Below are 19704 nucleotides of genomic sequence, written 5' to 3' on the forward strand. Positions count from 1 at the left end.
GGACAGCGTCAAATGCTTTGCACAAGTGCGGGCAGATGATGTCAGTTGCTCTTCCCCTATCCATCAATGCTGTCGTAGAAGGCCACCTGATTTGTCAGGCACGATCTGCCCTTAGTGAAGCCATGTTATCTGTCATCAGTCACCTCCTTATTTTCCAAGTGCCTTAGCAGAGTTTCCACGAGGATCAGGTGAGACTGACGGGCCTGTAGTTCCCCGGGGCTTCCTTTTTAAAAATAGGGGTTATGTTTCCCTTCTTCCAGTCTGTGGGAACTTCACTGGATTGCCACAACTTCTCAGATGTGACAGATGGTGGATCATGCCACATTTGGCATAACTTGACCTTTGGAGACTGTGAACTGCAGCCCACAGCAGCTCCTCTCCCTTTCCCAGATCAGCAAGTAGGTCACTGAGTAAGAGCATGAGAGAGCAATGGGTTTTCTTTCATGTTGGTGGCTGTGCACAGAGCCACGGGAAGGAAATCAAATGCCACTGTTCTGTTTCTCATCCAGGACAGATGAAATGTAGCAGGAAAAATAGAGCAGGTCAAGTATTTACTCGTATTCAAATGCTTCTTGGTCACCGTGATCTTCACGGTTTAGACAGTCTCCTGGCGGGATGCAGCTTAATGCTGGCAAAGGGAAAAGATGAAAGAAGCAGGCACTGAATGAAGGTTGATGGGCGCAGACTTTGCTGCAGGGGGCTGGCAGATGTGGCTGGCCAGGGCTGGCGGGCAGGCTGTCACATCCAGTGCACAGCCCCTTGCACCTTGTGTGCCAGGACTGGATAAAGGGTCACTGCTGAGGAGCACGCACCAGCATCTTGTTCAGGAGAAATGTCAGGGGAAGACAGTGACCCCGACTTCACTGTGAAGGAGGAAAATAACTGGGAGTGGGCACGGGTGTTAGATACTTGGGGCCAGTAATGATTTTTACCTTATTTTGGTTTTCTTTGCAGAAGCACAGGTGGGGGACATGTGAGAGTCACTTTTCTGGGGGACACTTGGAAGAGCTGAAGGTAATGGACAAGTGCGTGGGGTGGGCAGGGGCTACACTACAATGTAGCCACTTACTATAGAATCATGAATGGTTTGGGTTGGAATGGACTTGAACTATCCCTTGGGTTGAGGGATGAACTAATCCCATGATAAGGGGATGACTAACCCCAGCCTGCACCGAGTGCTTGATTGATGTCAGCCTCCGCCTGCAGAGTGGGCACTCGGGCTTGCTGTCAGCCCACTGCTGGATGCACGGGAAGCAAAATTGGTGGTGGCATGGCATGGTGAAAGCGGGGCTGCCCCAGGTGTCCAGGCATATGGGGCAGCGGGTGTCCAATGCCGCGTCCATGCTTGCCACCAGCTGCAGTGGGCTGGGGGGAGCAGCAGGTGACGATGCGCTCCCTGGTACAGACGCTGCAGCAGCGGGTGTCACTAGACTTGGTAGCCTCTTTGTAATATTATGAATGTGGGCTCCAGGCAGGCAGCAAACCTCCCTGGAGAGATTATCTGGATGGCAAATGGGAGCCTCAGTGCCTCTCAGAGAGGAGTCTCCAAGGACTAACACCCTTCATGCCTTTTTTGTGGCCCTGCTTCTGATGCAGGTGGGAGAATGAGCCAACTTTGTGTGGTTGGCCTTTCTGAGGTCTTTGCTCTTACTCTCGGAGTCTCCTGTCTCATTTCTGCCACAGTAGAAGGCCCTTTCTCTGCTCTCCAGAAGACAAAATGTTGCACCCTGTGTCCTCCTGCTCACCCTCCCACGTGTCCTGCCGTGCAAACTACACATCACACCATGACTGATGCCCTGTGCCTTGCTGGCTCGCTCTGGTCACCACACTCTGGGTCTCCCGTGCTCCCCAGGGGCTGCCTCTGTACGACAGAGGAGGGATGCTCCTGGCACCACCCAGCCTCCTCAGCCACCCTTTCGAGGGCTGCAGGCCCTAGCGGCTCCCTCAGCTGCTGCAAGGGGCCTCAGTGCAGGAAACCCCCTGCATGCCATCATCCCCCACTCCTCTGCAGAGCATGCCTGCCCTGGAGCCTGTTGCCTTTTGACCATCTGTGAAATCAGCCATTCCTGAGAGTGCTGTCTTGAAACAGTGCTGTATTTTAACCCGGCCGGCAGCTAAGCACCACACAGCTGTTTGCTCACCCTCACCTTCAGACCTCCAGTGGGATGGGGAACAGAATCAGAAAAAAAGTGAAAGCTTGTCTGTTGAGATAAAGACAGTTTATTAGGACAGGAAAGAAAGGAAAATAATAAAAATAATGATAATAGTACTACTACTAATAATGTGTACAAAACAAGTGATGCACAATGCAATTGCTCACCACCTGCTGACCGATGCCCAGCCTATCCCTGAGCAGCCGGCCCCCCACCCCAGCCAGCCACCCCATATTAATTTTTCAGCATGATGTCCTATGGTGTGGAATACTCCTTTGGCCAGTTGGGTCAGCTGTCCTGGGTCTGTCCCCTCCCAGCTCCTGATGCACCCCCAGCCTGCCCACTGGCAGTACAGAGCGAGACGCTGAAAAGTCCTTGGCTTGGTGTAAGCACTGCCCTGCAACAACTAAAACATCAGGTTGTTATCAACATTATTCCCACCCTAAATCCAAAACAAAGCACCATACCAGCTACTAGGAGGAAAATTAACTCTATCCTAGCTGAAACCAGGACACCTAACTGAAAACAGTCACCAGCTTCTCACACCACCACATTCGCCAGTGATTTCTGGGGTCTGTCAATGGACTGGTGAGCAAGTGACCTATTTGTCTACAGCCCTAAGTCCATTAGCAGATCTCAGGGTTTGACTGTAAATGCAGCAACCTATCCCTACCACTCTGGCGCAGGAAAGCCCATTCAGTTATGGCTAGCAGGGAAAAGTGGGAGTAAAAATGTAGGTTTAAATTGCACAGTCCGGGGCTTCATTTGGGATTGATGAGCATGGCCCAACATTGCAGCTATCATGGGGTTAGTTCATCCCTCAACCCAAGGGATAGTTAGTTCAAGTCCATTCCAACCATTCATGATTCTATAGTAAGTGGCTACATTGTAGTGCAGCCCCTGCCCACCCCACGCACTTGTCCATTACCTTCAGCTCTTCCAAGTGTCCCCCAGAAAAGTGACTCTCACATGTCCCCCACCTGTGCTTCTGCAAAGAAAACCAAAATAAGGTAAAAATCATTACTGGCCCCAAGTATCTAACACCCGTGCCCACTCCCAGTTATTTTCCTCCTTCACAGTGAAGTCGGGGTCACTGTCTTCCCCTGACATTTCTCCTGAACAAGATGCTGGTGCGTGCTCCTCAGCAGTGACCCTTTATCCAGTCCTGGCACACAAGGTGCAAGGGGCTGTGCACTGATGTGACAGCCTGCCCGCCAGCCCCCTGCAGCAAAGTCTGTGATCATGAGGGCTGGAGCAGCTCTGCTATGAAGACAGGCTGTGGACGGTGGTATTGTTCAGCCTGCAGAAGACGAGGCTCCGGGGAGACCTTATAGAGGCCTTCCAGTAGCTAAAGGGGGCTACAAGAAAGCAGAAGAGGGACTCTTTTAACAGGGAGTGCAGCATAAGGACAACGCGTAGCAGCTTTAAGCTAAAAGAGGGTAGATTTCGATATTTGCAAGAAATTCTTCATGATGAGGGTGGTGAGGCACTGGAACAGGTTGTCCAGAGAAGCTGTGGATGCCCCATCCCTGGAAGTGCGTAGGGCCAGGTTGGATGGGGCTTCGAGCAACCTGGTCTAGTGGGAGGTGTCTCAGCCACTGGCAGGAGTTGGAATTAGATGATCTTTAAGGTCGCTTCCAACCCAAAACATGCCATGTTTCTATGATTTGATGCTGAGCGGTTGTTTGAACAAACCACCTGCTGAATCAAGGCTTTTAAAACGTCTGTAACAAGGAACAGAGCAACAGGGATTTTTCAGAGAAGGTCATGTCCTTGTAATGCCCAGTTGATGTACTCTGTGTTACGTTGTTGTCGTTGAAACCTGATTTGGGTCATCAGCTTGGAAATCAGGAAGCATACTGGATCATGGATCTTCTGTTGCAGCACACGAAAGTAAGGCAGCAGAAGGAAAGGTTCTTCCATGAGCACGTCCTTCAGTGTTCTGCTAAGTCTTGAGAAGATGCAAAAAAAGGGATTGGGGGCTTCTTATGTAACCATCGGCAGAGAAGAGTGGTTTTGTGATTTGTGTTTGAAACATTTGTAAATGGAAAGAAAGCATCACAGAGTCTCACAGTGTGTCCTGGAGAGTCACAAACTGTTAGAGAGTGTCCTGGCGAGTCAGAGTATCCCAGGCGAGAGTCCCCCATAAACGCCATTGCTAGCAGCACCCACAGGCACTGCTGTGAGCTCGCTTTTGGGTCAGACCAAGACATTGTCTGTGGAACTGTCACGGCTTTTATTCTTCTTTTAATTGTAGCCTATGTAAGCCCTGCTAGTGGTGCTGGGTGAGCTACGGGCCATTCACTCAGGTCCTATCGCTGAATCACAAGTCACCAGAGGGAAGAGAGAGACCAGCGCCTGCCTCTCCGCTCTCCCTCATGAGGAAGCTGTAGACTGCAATGAGGTCTCCCCTCAGCCTCTTCCAGGCTGAACAATCCGAGTGACTTCAGCCACTCCTCATATGTCTTCTCCTCTGGACCCTTAAGCATCTTTGTTGCACTCCTTTGGATGCTCTCTAACACCTTTATATCATTCTTATTGCCCTACAAGGAGGAGAAGATCTCCGAGAGCCAGCCAGGGACTCCTTTTGACCTCACTTGGAAGGACCTGGACATCCCAGAGGGCTGGCCAGCAGTGCCGGAGATGGGGAGAGCCTGTACGACTTTGTCCTGCAGCCTCAGAGGGAAGCAGGAGGTTTTTTGGAAGAAACCCTCTTGCTGTGCATGCCTGTGGCTGCGTGCCATAGGCAGAATGGTCCAAAGGGGCCCTGGGAAGACACAGCCAAGGCCTCAGGGCCTCAGGGGTTGATATGAAACACCAACGCCAAGCCCACAAGACGTGGTGGATGGAGTAGGCAGTGGAACTGAGGTAACCCCAGAAACATGTGCTGGGGCTGGAGAACTGCTGGAGAGAACGTGCTGCAGGTGAGGATGGCCCATTGTGATGTCACAGTGATGGGCTGTGACATCCCAGGGGCGATGTCCCCTACTGGTGGGTGGCGATGTGCCTGGCAACTGTCTGTGACATCCCGCTGATGCTCTGGGATGTCTCCAGGTGACGATTTGTGACTGCGTGGCCCTCACTGCTTAAATCTGGGCACGGCAGCTCAGCCCAGCGACTTGTGCCTCCCCTCCAGCCGAGCGGTTGTGTGAGGACTGTAGTGAGGCATTAGTTGTGCGTTGGTGCTGGTTTGTGGTCTCAGAGCTGCTTTGTGTAGCTCTCAGAGGCTCACATCCCCAGAGCCACCTCTGCTTTTCTCCCAGCCCTGCTCCGACCAGGCAGCTGGGACATCCGGGAGGAGCACCTGCAGCAGCAGAGGTAGGCAGCGCAGGGACACCTCTATCTGCCAGCGGAGAGTTCCTCCTTGAGGGACCCTCCCCAGGCCAGAGAATGACAGTGGCCCCTCTCTTCTTCTTCCAGAGCGACACCCGCTGCTGCAGCGTCTGTACCAGGGAGCGCATCGTCACCTGCTGCTCCCCCCAGCCCACTGCAGCTGGTGGCAAGCATGGACGCGGCATTGGACACCCGCTGCCCCATATGCCTGGACACCTGGGGCAGCCCCGCTTTCACCATGCCATGCCACCACCAATTTTGCTTCCCGTGCATCCAGCAGTGGGCTGACAGCAAGCCCGAGTGCCCACTCTGCAGGCGGAGGCTGACATCAATCAAGCACTCGGTGCAGTCTGATGACAAGTTTGAGGAGCTGGTCATCAGCCCGTCGGCAGCAGCATCCATCGATGCCGACAGCCGCCCTGACGCCCACGCAGCTTGGCCATGGGCTGCATGGCTGGCACCCAGCCCTCTGGTGGGCGGCCTCCCCGCGGACACCTGGGGACAACTCTTCCGGGAGCACCCCGCTCTGCTCCAGCCCCTGCTCTCCTGGGTGCGCCAGGAGCTGGGGCGCATTTTCCAAACACGGCGTTCGCAGGCGCTCATCTTGGAGAACGCCATCAGGGAGACCCTGCGCCTCTTCGGACTGGGGGAAGAGATGCTGGTCCAGCTGCTGGAGGAAGACCTCAGCGAGAACGCGGCGACATTTGTGCGTCACCTCCTGGACGTCGCCGTGCGACAGTGCGGCAGGGAGGCCCACCGCCTGCTGGGCCTCAACGTTCCCCCTGCAGCCGAGCATCGGGAGGCCAGCCCCGTGCCAGAACCCGGCCCATCTCGCCCTGAAGGAGTGGCTCCTGCACCTGGCCCAGTCCCCTCTCTCCAGCCTGCCAGCTCCGGCAGGGATGAGGTGCCCGGCACATCAAGAGATGCCCTTCGAGGGAATGGCAGCTGCCCTCACTCCCCCCCTGCTGCGGTCCCCATGGAGCAGGCAGCACCTCAAGAGGAGACACAGGAGGCCGCAGCAGGTCCCTCCACCGCCAGGCGGGGCAGGGGCTGCCCACCCGGGGGGCCCCAGCGAGCCCCCAAGAGGAAGACCAACTCCTCCCAGGCCTCTGCACCACCCAAGAAGAGGCCACCCCGCCGGCGACAATAGAAGACTCTCCAAGACCAGGGCCGGACAGCAGCTGGGGGACACACCGGCCCCAAAGGACCCAAAGGTCATCAGGGTCCTATTCCAGCACACAGAGAACAAATAAAATCATGGAAAACGAGTCAGTGTTGCAAACAGCACAGTGCTCATTGCCATCCCCACCCCTGCTGCTTTCTCCTCCCTTTCCCGATGCCGTGCCCACTCTTTGCCCTGTTGCGTTGCTGCCCTGACAGCACCCACTGCCCCGCTCCAGCCTGCGTCTCCGCAGCCGCTCCCAGGAAGGTGTTTCCAGCCTGGGGTCTCCAGCCCAGCCCATGCTCCGGTCTCATCACCCCAGCCTGGCCTCCTCCTCACCACAGCCTCTGACCCCGCAGCTGGGGCTCTGCTCTCCTGCCAGCCTGCACTGCTGCTGTGGCCCGGCCACGGCGGCACCCAGATGCCTCCTGCGCAGTCACGGCCTGGTGCTGCTGCTCTCGTGGGCATCTGGGGCTGTGCCCTGCCCAGGCATGAACCCCAGGTTGCTCAGCGAGGAGAAGTGCAAATTGCTGCACCTGGGGAGGAACAAGCCCAGCACCAGGACAGGCTGGGGGCACGTGCCTGGAAAGGACCCTGTCCTGCCCCCATCCCAGTCCCTGTCCCACTGTGGGTACCAGTGCCTCTCCCTGTCCTGGTGCCACCTCCATCCCATCCCCACGGGCAGGCAGGGAGCGGGCTGAGAACCGGGCTGATCGGCCGGGCTCGGGGGCTGCAGGTCAGCGACATGGAGTCCAGTAGGAGGCCATCAACGAGCAGAATGCTCCAGGGTCAGTGCTGGCTCCAGTTCCGTTTAACAGCTTCGTTAACGGTCTGGATGATGGGGAGAGTGCACCCTCAATAAATCTGGGGATGACACAAAACCTGGGGAGTGGCTGAGTCACCAGAGGGACACCACCCAGAGGGACCCGGCCAGGCTGGAGAAATGGGCTGGTAGGAACCTCGTGGGGTTCACCGAGGAGCAGAGCAGAGTGCTGCACCTGAGGAGGAACAAGCCCAGCACCGGGACAGGCTGCGGGCACGCGCCTGGAAAGGACCCAGGAGTCCTGCCGCACACCAACTTGACCGTGAGCCTGCAACGAGGCCTGGCCGCACAGCAGGCAAACGCTGTCCTGGGCTGCATTGGGCACGGTGTTGCCGGCAGCTCCAGAGAGGTGATCCTCTGCTCTGCTCAGCTCTGCTCAGCTGGGGTCCCAGAGACATCACTGGTGTTAACGACAGAGGTGAAAAATGCATTGAACGTCTCTGCTTTTTCTATGTCCCTTTTCATGAGGTGACCATCCTCATCAAGTATCGGACCTATGTGTGCTCTGGTCCTCCTTTTCCCATTAACATACTGGGATCCTGGGGGGTCCCTGCTCAGCCAAGCTGTCCTTCTGCCCCTGCTGCTTGACTTCTGACACTTCAGAATTGACAAGATGTTCTCAAAAAACGGCCAAGCATTTTAAACCCCGTGTCGGTGGCCATGCTGGGGCTGGTCCATGCTGTAGGGAAATGGCTAGCTGGTGGGCGCTCCCAACTGCCCTTCTAGCAGCCCTGGGATCTCCTCTGCCTCCTTGGGAGTGCAAACACTGAGGCTGGTTTGGGGGAAGAGGAGGTTACATTGGGGCTAATCGCTGAACCGAAGCAATGTATGGAAAACCTAGAGGGGCCATGGCCACTGCCATGCACATCTTGGGGAAGGCTGACAGCATCGACAGGGTCTGTGTTTATCCCACTCCATCTGCACATCTCCACCTCTCTTCTAAACCCACATCCCAACATTTTTTCCACACAACACAACCACCCCCCACCTTTCCTCCCTGAGGCCTGTGCGCAGCCCCGAAGCCTAACATGGCTGCCGCACGAGGGGGCCGCTCTGCCTGAGACCACCCCTTGGTGCCAACTCTGGTGCGTGCAGCCAGTTTCATGGGGAACAGCCCCCGGCCTGGTGTCACACCTTGGGGTAGGAGATGGTTAGGATACGGCCACTGCTGTGGTGCAGTCATCAGCAGAGGTGCGTAAGGCCAGGTTGGATGGGGCTTCGAGCAACCTGGTCTAGTGGGAGGTGTCCCTGCCCCTGGCAGGAGTTGGAATTAGATGATCTTTAAGGTCGCTTCCAACCCAAACCATGCCATGTTTCTATGATTCGATGCTGAGCGGTTGTTTGAACAAACCACCTGCTGAATCAAGGCTTTTAAAACGTCTGTAACAAGGAACAGAGCAACAGGGATTTTTCAGAGAAGGTCATGTCCTTGTAATGCCCAGTTGATGTACTCTGTGTTACGTTGTTGTCGTTGAAACCTGATTTGGGTCATCAGCTTGGAAATCAGGAAGCATACTGGACCATGGATCTTCTGTTGCAGCACACGAAAGTAAGGCAGCAGAAGGAAAGGTTCTCCCATGAGCACGTCCTTCAGTGTTCTGCTAAGTCTTGAGAAGATGCAAAAAAAGGGATTGGGGGCTTCTTATGTAACCATCGGCACAGAAGAGTGGTTTTGTGATTTGTGTTTGAAACATTTGTAAATGGAAAGAAATCATCACAGAGTCTCACAGTGTGTCCTGGAGAGTCACAAACTGTTAGAGAGTGTCCTGGCGAGTCAGAGTATCCCAGGACTCAAGGCGAGAGTCCCCCATAAACGCCATTGCTAGCAGCACCCACAGGCACTGCTGTGAACTCGCTTCTGAGTCAGACCAAGACATTGTCTGTGGAACTGTCACAGCTTTTATTCTTCTTTTAATTGTAGCCTATGTAAGCCCTGCTAGTGGTGCTGGGTGAGCTACGGGCCATTCATTTGGGTCCTATCGCTGAATCACAAGTCACCAGAGGGAAGAGAGAGACCAGCGCCTGCCTCTCCGCTCTCCCTCATGAGGAAGCTGTAGACTGCAATGAGGTCTCCCCTCAGCCTCTTCCAGGCTGAACAATCCGAGTGACTTCAGCCACTCCTCATATGTCTTCTCCTCTGGACCCTTTAGCATCTTTGTTGCACTCCTTTGGATGCTCTCTAACACCTTTATATCATTCTTATTGCCCTACAAGGAGGAGAAGATCTCCGAGAGCCAGCCAGGGACTCCTTTTGACCTCACTTGGAAGGACCTGGACATCCCAGAGGGCTGGCCAGCAGTGCCGGAGATGGGGAGAGCCTGTACGACTTTGTCCTGCAGCCTCAGAGGGAAGCAGGAGGTTTTTTGGAAGAAACCCTCTTGCTGTGCATGCCTGTGGCTGCGTGCCATAGGCAGAAGGGCCCAAAGGGGCCCTGGGAAGACACAGCCAAGGCCTCAGGGCCTCGGGGGTTGATATGAAACACCAACGCCAAGCCCACAAGACGTGGTGGATGGAGTAGGCAGTGGAACTGAGGTAACCCAAGAAACATGTGCTGGGGCTGGAGAACTGCTGGAGAGAACGTGCTGCAGGTGAGGATGGCCCATTGTGATGTCGCAGTGATGGGCTGTGACATCCCAGGGGCGATGTCCCCTACTGGTGGGTGGCGATGTGCCTGGCAACTGTCTGTGACATCCCGCTGATGCTCTGGGATGGCTCCAGGTGACGATTTGTGACTGCATGGCCCTCACTGCTTAAATCTGGGCACGGCAGCTCAGCCCAGCGACTTGTGCCTCCCCTCCAGCCGAGCGGTTGTGCGAGGACTGGAGTGCGGAATTAGGCGTGTCTCGGTGCTGGGTCGTGCTCTCGGAGCTGCTTTGTGTAGCTCTCAGAGGCTCACGTCCCCAGAGCCACCTCTGCTTTTCTCCCAGCCCTGCTCCGACCAGGCAGCTGGGACATCCGGGAGGAGCACCTGCAGCAGCAGAGGTAGGCAGCGCAGGGACACCTCTATCTGCCAGCGGAGAGTTCCTCCTTGAGGGACCCTCCCCAGGCCAGAGAATGACAGTGGCCCCTCTCTTCTTCTTCCAGAGCGACACCCGCTGCTGCAGCGTCTGTACCAGGGAGCGCATCGTCACCTGCTGCTCCCCCCAGCCCACTGCAGCTGGTGGCAAGCATGGACGCGGCATTGGACACCCGCTGCCCCATATGCCTGGACACCTGGGGCAGCCCCGCTTTCACCATGCCATGCCACCACCAATTTTGCTTCCCGTGCATCCAGCAGTGGGCTGACAGCAAGCCCGAGTGCCCACTCTGCAGGCGGAGGCTGACATCAATCAAGCACTCGGTGCAGTCTGATGACAAGTTTGAGGAGCTGGTCATCAGCCCGTCGGCAGCAGCATCCATCGATGCCGACAGCCGCCCTGACGCCCACGCAGCTTGGCCATGGGCTGCATGGCTGGCACCCAGCCCTCTGGTGGGCGGCCTCCCCGCGGACACCTGGGGACAACTCTTCCGGGAGCAGCCTGCTCTGCTCCAGCCCCTGCTCTCCTGGGTGCGCCAGGAGCTGGGGCGCATTTTCCAAACACGGCGTTCGCAGGCGCTCATCTTGGAGAACGCCATCAGGGAGACCCTGCGCCTCTTCGGACTGGGGGAAGAGATGCTGGTCCAGCTGCTGGAGGAAGACCTCAGCGAGAACGCGGCGACATTTGTGCGTCACCTCCTGGACGTCGCCGTGCGACAGTGCGGCAGGGAGGCCCACCGCCTGCTGGGCCTCAACGTTCCCCCTGCAGCCGAGCATCGGGAGGCCAGCCCTGTGCCAGAACCCAGCCCATCTGGCCCTGAAGGAGTGGCTCCTGCACCTGGCCCAGTCCCCTCTCTCCAGCCTGCCAGCTCCGGCAGGGATGAGGTGCCCGGTACATCAAGAGATGCCCTTCGAGGGAATGGCAGCCGCCCTCACTCCCCCCCTGCTGCAGTCCCCATAGAGCAGGCAGCACCTCAAGAGGAGCCACAGGAGGCCGCAGCAGGTCCCTCCACCGCCAGGCGGGGCAGGGGCTGCCCACCCGGGGGGCCCCGGCGAGCCCCCAAGAGGAAGACCAACTCCTCCCAGGCCTCTGCACCACCCAAGAAGAGGCCACCCCGCCGGCGACAATAGAAGACTCTCCGAGACCAGGGCCGGACAGCAGCTGGGGGACACACCGGCCCCAAAGGACCCAAAGGTCATCAGGGTCCTATTCCAGCACACAGAGAACAAATAAAATCATGGAAAACGAGTCAGTGTTGCAAACAGCACAGTGCTCATTGCCATCCCCACCCCTGCTGCTTTCTCCTCCCTTTCCCGATGCCGTGCCCACTCTTTGCCCTGTTGCGTTGCTGCCCTGACAGCACCCACTGCCCCGCTCCAGCCTGCGTCTCCGCAGCCGCTCCCAGGAAGGTGTTTCCAGCCTGGAGTCTCCAGCCCAGCCCATGCTCCGGTCTCATCACCCCAGCCTGGCCTCCTCCTCACCACAGCCTCTGACCCCGCAGCTGGGGCTCTGCTCTCCTGCCAGCCTGCACTGCTGCTGTGGCCCGGCCACGGCGGCACCCAGATGCCTCCTGCGCAGTCACGGCCTGGTGCTGCTGCTCTCGTGGGCATCTGGGGTTGTGCTCTGCCCAGGCATGAACCCCAGGTGGCTCAGCGATGGGAAGGGCAAATTGCTGCACCTGGGGAGGAACAAGCCCAGCACCAGGACAGGCTGGGGGCACGTGCCTGGGTACATACAATAATTTCCCAGTGATCATTCTATCCCTAGTCTCAGTCTGGTATCCCCCAAATTTGCACTGTCATCCCAGTCCCTTCTACCCCCATCACATTTAGGGTTTCATTAGTTAACTTAAGCCCTGATGCTTTACAGGCCAGCAATGACCTAGCTGCTCTAGTGTATTGGCTTTATGTGGCAAGGTTCTGGTATTGGGGATGCTGCAGTGGTAGCCCCTGTGAGAAGAATCCAGCAGCTGCCCCGTGGCAGATAAGGGCCAGTTTCAGCCGGCTCCAAAGGGGCCCACTGCTGCCCAGAGCCAAGCCATGAGCAATGTAGTTTGTGCCTCTGTGAGAGCACATCCAAGAAAAGGAAAAACACACAAAAAAGAAAGAAAGAAACAAACAAAAACCTGCTGCACAACAGCAGCTGGGAGAGCGAGGAGTGAGAAACCTCCCTGCAGACACCAAGGTCAGTGTAGAAGGAGGGGGAGAAGGCACTCCAGGTGCTGGAGCCGAAGTCCCTCCCGCGGCCCACAGAGAGGCCCCTGGTGGAGCATGCTGACTCCCCCCGCAGCCGATGGTGTACCATGGCAGAGCAGATCTCCATGCTGCAGCCTGTGGAGAGAAGCCCATGCAGGAGCAGGTGACTGGGGGCGGGGGGGGGGAGTCCCAAGATGGACCAACCCACTCCTGATGAATAGACCCCATGGCACAGACCCACACATGGAGCAGCTCCCAAAGACCCCGTTTTTTGCTGCCTGGGGAGAAACCCACACAGGACCAGCCCAGGAAGGTTGGCAGCCCGTGAGAGGGACCCTACACCAGGGCAGGGGAGAGAGCGACCGTGAATGAGCGGTGGGAACGAAGCACCACGGACTGACTGCAGTCCCCAGTGCCGCCCCCCCCGTGCCACTCAGGGCACGGAAGAGGTGGAAGAGAGTAGATGGGGGAAGGTGCCCCCAGCTTGTTTCTTTGTTTCTCACCTCTCCAGCCTGTCAGCAATAGGTAATAAATGTTATTTATCTTCCTGTGCTGTCTGTTTTGCCTTTAACGATAACTGTAGAGTGATCCCCACTGAGGTACACTTGAGGAACCCTTGAGGTACACTTTTTCATTTATCAGGGAACTAGCTTTTTGAGAAGCCCCTACTCCCCTATTTTGAATTTGTAACAGCAATCTCTCCTCCTTTTTCCACTGCGGATACTCCTGTTTGAAGTGGCCATCCTGGCCATACTTAAAACATCTTCTCAAAGCCTGTCCCTGCTAGGATTTAGGCTGCAACACAGGTAGCTTTCCTTGCCTGCCATTCCTTCGTCTCTCTTCCTCTCCTTTCCATCCTGGGCCTGACTCCTCCCCAAAGTTCCTCTATCTCCAGCCCTCTGCCTCACTACCCAGTACGCTGTGAATACCATTAGTTTCACTCTCTACTTTTCCTTCTCATCTCCCCTCTTGGCATATACCTTCATACTACCTACACTATTCACTCCATCCTCCCACCTTCTGGAGCTTTTCCTGTGTATCTCGCCAGGCTTTAATCACAAAATGAACTTTTGAGAGCCCTTGGGCTACCGGGTCCTCAGGATTCATCCCTGAGTACTTTCTCATTCTGACCCCGAGTCTCTCGTATGATTTCTGTGTTGTGGGTTGTTATTATTCCAGTTGGATAAGTGGATATTTCTGCTCTATCGGAATTACTCTCGGTCCGGAGGATTGGGGGGTTGGGGGGGGAGGGGAGGGGGTTAGTTCTTTCCCATTCTTGAATAGCTGCCTGCCGAATCATTCCCCTCTTAAACATTCTTCTCCAGTAAATAGCATACTCAAGATTGACATTTCCCCCTCTCCCAGGAATACAGATTAGGCCTTAGAAATGGATTTGACTGTTCTGCTAGGCCCTCAATTAAAGACTTCATTTCCTTCTTAAAACTCCTAACCTCTCTGCTGGTAAGGGGGGAGTTCACATAATATATTTGTCCTTGTCCCACTGGAACTTCCGTAAGAGGATACACAGTGTTAGTACTGTTAGTATCAGGGCAGGTGAAATTCTCAATATCTCTTCTACATTGTTCTAATTTTTGCCAGAGCATGGAGTGCGCTCCTTCTCCAGGGACAGCATCAATTGCAGTCCCTACCTCCCCTCCTGGAGCAGCTGCCGCTCAACCCAAGGGATAGTTCAAGTCCATTCCAACCCAAACCATTCATGATTCTATAGTAAGTGGCTACATTGTAGTGCAGCCCCTGCCCACCCCACGCACTTGTCCATTACCTTCAGCTCTTCCAAGTGTCCCCCAGAAAAGTGACTCTCACATGTCCCCCACCTGTGCTTCTGCAAAGAAAACCAAAATAAGGTAAAAATCATTACTGGCCCCAAGTATCTAACACCCGTGCCCACTCCCAGTTATTTTCCTCCTTCACAGTGAAGTCGGGGTCACTGTCTTCCCCTGACATTTCTCCTGAACAAGATGCTGGTGCGTGCTCCTCAGCAGTGACCCTTTATCCAGTCCTGGCACACAAGGTGCAAGGGGCACTGGATGTGACAGCCTGCCCGCCAGCCCTGGCCAGCCACGTCTGCCAGCCCCCTGCAGCAAAGTCTGCGCCCATCAACCTTCATTCAGTGCCTGCTTCTTTCATCTTTTCCCTTTGCCAGCATTAAGCTGCGTCCCGCCAGGAGACTGTCTAAACCGTGAAGATCACGGTGACCAAGAAGCATTTGAATACGAGTAAATACTTGACCTGCTCTATTTTTCCTGCTACATTTCATCTGTCCCGGATGAGAAACAGAACAGTGGCATTTGATTTCCTTCCCGTGGCTCTGTGCACAGCCACCAACATGAAAGAAAACCCATTGATCTCTCATGCTCTTACTCAGTGACCTACTTTCTGATCTGGGAAAGGGAGAGGAGCTGCTGTGGGCTGCAGTTCACAGTCTCCAAAGGTCAAGTTATGCCAAATGTGGCATGATCCACCATCTGTCACATCTGAGAAGTTGTGGCAATCCTGTGAAGTTCCCACAGACTGGAAGAAGGGCAACATAACCCCTATTTTTAAAAAGGAAGGCCCGGGGAACTACAGGCCCGTCAGTCTCACCTGATCCTCGTGGAAACTCTGCTAAGGCACTTGGAAAATAAGGAGGTGACTGATGACAGATAACAGGGCTTCACTAAGGGCAGATCGTGCCTGACAAATCAGGTGGCCTTCTACGACAGCATTGATGGATAGGGGAAGAGCAACTGACATCATCTGCCCGCACTTGTGCAAAGCATTTGACGCTGTCCCCCATGCTATCCTGGTCTCTATATTGAAGAGACAAGGATGTGATGGATGGACCACACGGTGGATAAGGAATCGGCTGAATGGTCACACTCCAAGAGTTGTGGTCAGCAGCTCAATGTCCTGGTGGAGGTCAGCAACGAGTGGTGTTCCTCAGGGCTCAGGACTGGGACCGGCGCTGTTTAGCATCTTTATTGGTGACATGGACAGTGAGATCGAGTGCACCCTCAGCAAGTTTGCCAATGACACCAAGCTGTGAGGTGTGGTCAACATGCTGCAGGGAAGGGATCCCATCCAGAGGGACCTGCACAGGCCTGAGAGGTGGGCCTGTGCAACCTCATGAGGTTCAACAAGGCCAAGTGCAAGGTCCTGCACCTGGGCTGGGGCAATCCCAAGCACCAATCCAGGCTGGGCACAGAATGGATTGAGAGCAGTCCAGAGGAGAAGGACCTGGGGGTGTTGGTTGGTGAGAAATTCCACGTGAGCCGGCAATGTGCGCTTGCAGCCCACAAAGCCAACCGTATCCTGGGCTGGACCAAAAGCATCGTGGCCAGCAGAGCGAGGGAGATGATTCTCCCCTTCTGCCCTGCTCTTGTGACACCCCACCTGGAGCCCTGCGTTCAGCTCAGGGCCCCCAGCACAAGAAGGACATGGACCTGTTGGAGAGAGTCCAGAGGAGGTCATGAGGATGATCATGAGGGCTGGAGCAGCTCTGCTATGAAGACAGGCTGTGGACGGTGGTATTGTTCAGCCTGCAGAAGACGAGGCTCCGGGGAGACCTTATAGAGGCCTTCCAGTAGCTAAAGGGGGCTACAAGAAAGCAGAAGAGGGACTCTTTTATCAGGGAGTACAGCAATAGGACAGGGCGTAGCAGCTTTAAGCTAAAAGAGGGCAGATTTAGATATTTGCAAGAAATTCTTCATGATGAGGGTGGTGAGGCACTGGAACAGGTTGAACAGAGAAGCTGTGGATGCCCCATCCCTGGAAGTGCGTAAGGCCAGGTTGGATGGGGCTTCGAGCAACCTGGTCTAGTGGGAGGTGTCCCTGCCCCTGGCAGGAGCTGGAATTAGATGATCTTTAAGGTCGCTTCCAACCCAAACCATGCCATGTTTCTATGATTCGATGCTGAGCAGTTGTTTGAACAAACCACCTGCTGAATCAAGGCTTTTAAAACGTCTGTAACAAGGAACAGAGCAACAGGGATTTTTCAGAGAAGGTCATGTCCTTGTAATGCCCAGTTGATGTACTCTGTGTTACGTTGTTGTCGTTGAAACCTGATTTGGGTCATCAGCTTGGAAATCAGGAAGCATACTGGACCATGGATCTTCTGTTGCAGCACATGAAAGTAAGGCAGCAGAAGGAAAGGTTCTTCCATGAGCACGTCCTTCAGTGTTCTGCTAAGTCTTGAGAAGATGCAAAAAAAGGGATTGGGGGCTTCTTATGTAACCATTGGCACAGAAGAGTGCCATTCATTTGGGCATTCATTGGCCCCCAAGAAGGGCCATTCATTTGGGTCCTATCGCTGAATCACAAGTCACCAGAGGGAAGAGAGAGACCAGCGCCTGCCTCTCCGCTCTCCCTCATGAGGAAGCTGTAGACTGCAATGAGGTCTCCCCTCAGCCTCTTCCAGGCTGAACAATCCGAGTGACTTCAGCCACTCCTCATACGTCTTCTCCTCTGGACCCTTTAGCATCTTTGTTGCACTCCTTTGGATGCTCTCTAACACCTTTATATCATTCTTATTGCCCTACAAGGAGGAGAAGATCTCCGAGAGCCAGCCAGGGTCTCCTTTTGACCTCACTTGGAAGGACCTGGACATCCCAGAGGGCTGGCCAGCAGTGCCGGAGATGGGGAGAGCCTGTACGACTTTGTCCTGCGGCCTCAGAGGGAAGCAGGAGGTTTTTTGGAAGAAACCCTCTTGCTGTGCATGCCTGTGGCTGCGTGCCATAGGCAGAAGGGCCCAAAGGGGCCCTGGGAAGACACAGCCAAGGCCTCAGGGCCTCAGGGGTTGATATGAAACACCAATGCCAAGCCCACAAGATGTGGTGGATGGAGCAGGCAGTGGCACTGCGGAAACCCCAGAAACATGTGCTGGGGCTGGAGAACTGCTGGAGAGAACGTGCTGCAGGTGAGGATGGCCCATTGCTCCTGGAGCAGCTGCTGCTGCCTCTGGTGTAATATTAGGATTAAAAGCAGCATAATTTGATTCCTCCTCCAAAAAAGTAGTCTTATCGTTTACATATAAATTTGAAGCCTGAATTTTCATCAGACCCATATTTTGGGGAACTAAAAGTTCCTTTTAGTGGCTTTTTAGGCCAGACAATTACACAATAACTAACCATTGATTATTTATTATTTTTTAAATCTTTTCCCCTAGTTTTTGGGTTCACACCCCACACGAGTCTCCCTGAACTCACCCCGAGGCAATATATGGTAAAGTTAGCCTTACCTTCGTCCGTGCACAGAATTCCCGGTCCGGGTTATAAGCAGTTAGCCCTGCGCCTGTACTGTGTCTGGGCTGTGTCTGTGGTATGTCAGTGCTGGCCTCCCTTCTCCCCGGTGCTTTGCAGAGCCTGTCTTCAGATTAACAGTCTCGGTCCTTTGTTGGCCATACCGAGACAACCCACCACTCCCGATGGGACTGCTGAAATCAGCGGGGTGCACCTATCTGTCTGTGGCAGCAAGAACACCTTGGTAGGTGACAAGATCCCGGACAAGCCCCCAAATTGTTAGAAAAATCTCAATAATGTTCTTCAGACAGGGTCTTCCGTCAAGCTACTTTATTCATGATTGCAATGGTGGCATACTGCCAGTAGGAGCACATTATAGTAAACATATCATAACCTTCTATCCCTTATTACCTGACACCTGACTACCTCCCCTGTTTCCTCATTGGCTAAGTATTACAGGTTCAAAGCTACTCGACGCTCCTCTATACTATATATGTACTTTTTTTCTTTTTAATAACCCTTTAATATCTCATTTTTCACTATTTTCCTTTCTTTTCTTATAATTAGACAACTTGTGATCCTTGTTTTTAATTTTCTCTCATTTCTTGTCCACTTTTTCTCAATTTTCTGACCTATTTTGGAACAGTGAGGCCTTCTACTGTCCACTTTAGCATTTAATTGTTATAGCTACACAAATACCTTTGAATAAAAAAGGTTGCCTTTCTACTGGAAAAACACATTCTACTTCGAAAAAAGATTCTACTAGAAAAAACACTCTAGTTTGAAAAAAGTTTGACTGCAAAACCACAACTTGGTTTCCCACAGCTATCTAAGAATTTTGGCTCTACTTTGGAGGTAGCTGCATGCCTGCTGGCTACCATTGCCTCCTCCAGGGAAGCTTCTGCAAATGTTTGGGATTCTGCCTGAGAAACATTTAGCTCTGGGTACCGGCTGCAAAGCCCTTCAGGGTAGGGACACCACAAGTTCGGCCAAGTTTAGAGGGAAGTGTATGCCTGGTAGCTACCCTTGCCTTCTCACCTCGGCATGCTTCTAGAAAAAAGACTTGGCTTCCTCCAAGAGAGATTTTTTCTTTGTGGATCCTAAACTCGGATCCCTCTAGGCTAGCTAACAGAGAATTTTGCCTAATTCAGAGGTTGCTACATGCCCGGTAGCTACCTTTGCCTCCACCACATTGTACTTATGCAAAATTCTGTGTTACCTGCACAAGTTCTGGAAAAGCAGGACACCCGTATGGGGGATCTACCTGAAGTCTGGCCAAATTGGGAAGTACGTGCATGCCCAGTAGCTACCCGTTCCTCCTCCCAGGCATACTTGGTGAAAGTTTTGGGGCTCTTCCAGAGAGAGAGGGACTTGTGGATTCGGTCCGCAGACCCCTTCAGGCTACGTACCCGACAACATTGGCCAATTTTGGAGGGAGGTGCATGCCAAGAGGCTTCTCTTGCCTCTGGCTCATCTTGGTTGCCAAAACTTTGTGGCTACCTCCACATACAGATTTAGTTTGGGATCCTCTCCTCAGATCGCTTCAGGGGAGGTACCTGACAACTTTGGCCAGTTTTCGAGGGAGCTACCTGCCTGGGTACCTTCACTTCCCTTCGCTCATCTTGTTTTGCAAAACTTTTGGGCTAGCTCCAAATACACAACTGCTTGTCAATACCAGCTGAAGACCCCTCCGCGTTAAGTTCCTCACAATTTTGGCTCTACTTTGGAGGTAGCTGCATGCCTGCTGGCTACTATTGCCTCCTCCAGGGAAGCTTCTGCAAATG

General features: G+C 54.2%; 1 long non-coding RNA gene across 1 annotated transcript; it reads right to left on the reverse strand.

Moving 5' to 3' along the window:
• Window positions 1–1355: 1355 nt before the first annotated feature.
• LOC310883521 lies at window positions 1356–18838 on the reverse strand. The gene is made up of 3 exons (XR_014573583.1): window positions 17920–18838; window positions 3082–3141; window positions 1356–2559 (listed from the first exon to the last, which is right to left on the reverse strand). It is a non-coding gene; the product is annotated as an uncharacterized lncRNA (long non-coding RNA).
• Window positions 18839–19704: the final 866 nt, after the last annotated feature.

The sequence above is a fragment of the Anser anser genome (assembly GCF_964211835.1).
Source record: "Anser anser genome assembly, chromosome: 18".
In the NCBI taxonomy this organism is placed as follows: Eukaryota; Metazoa; Chordata; class Aves; order Anseriformes; family Anatidae; genus Anser; species Anser anser.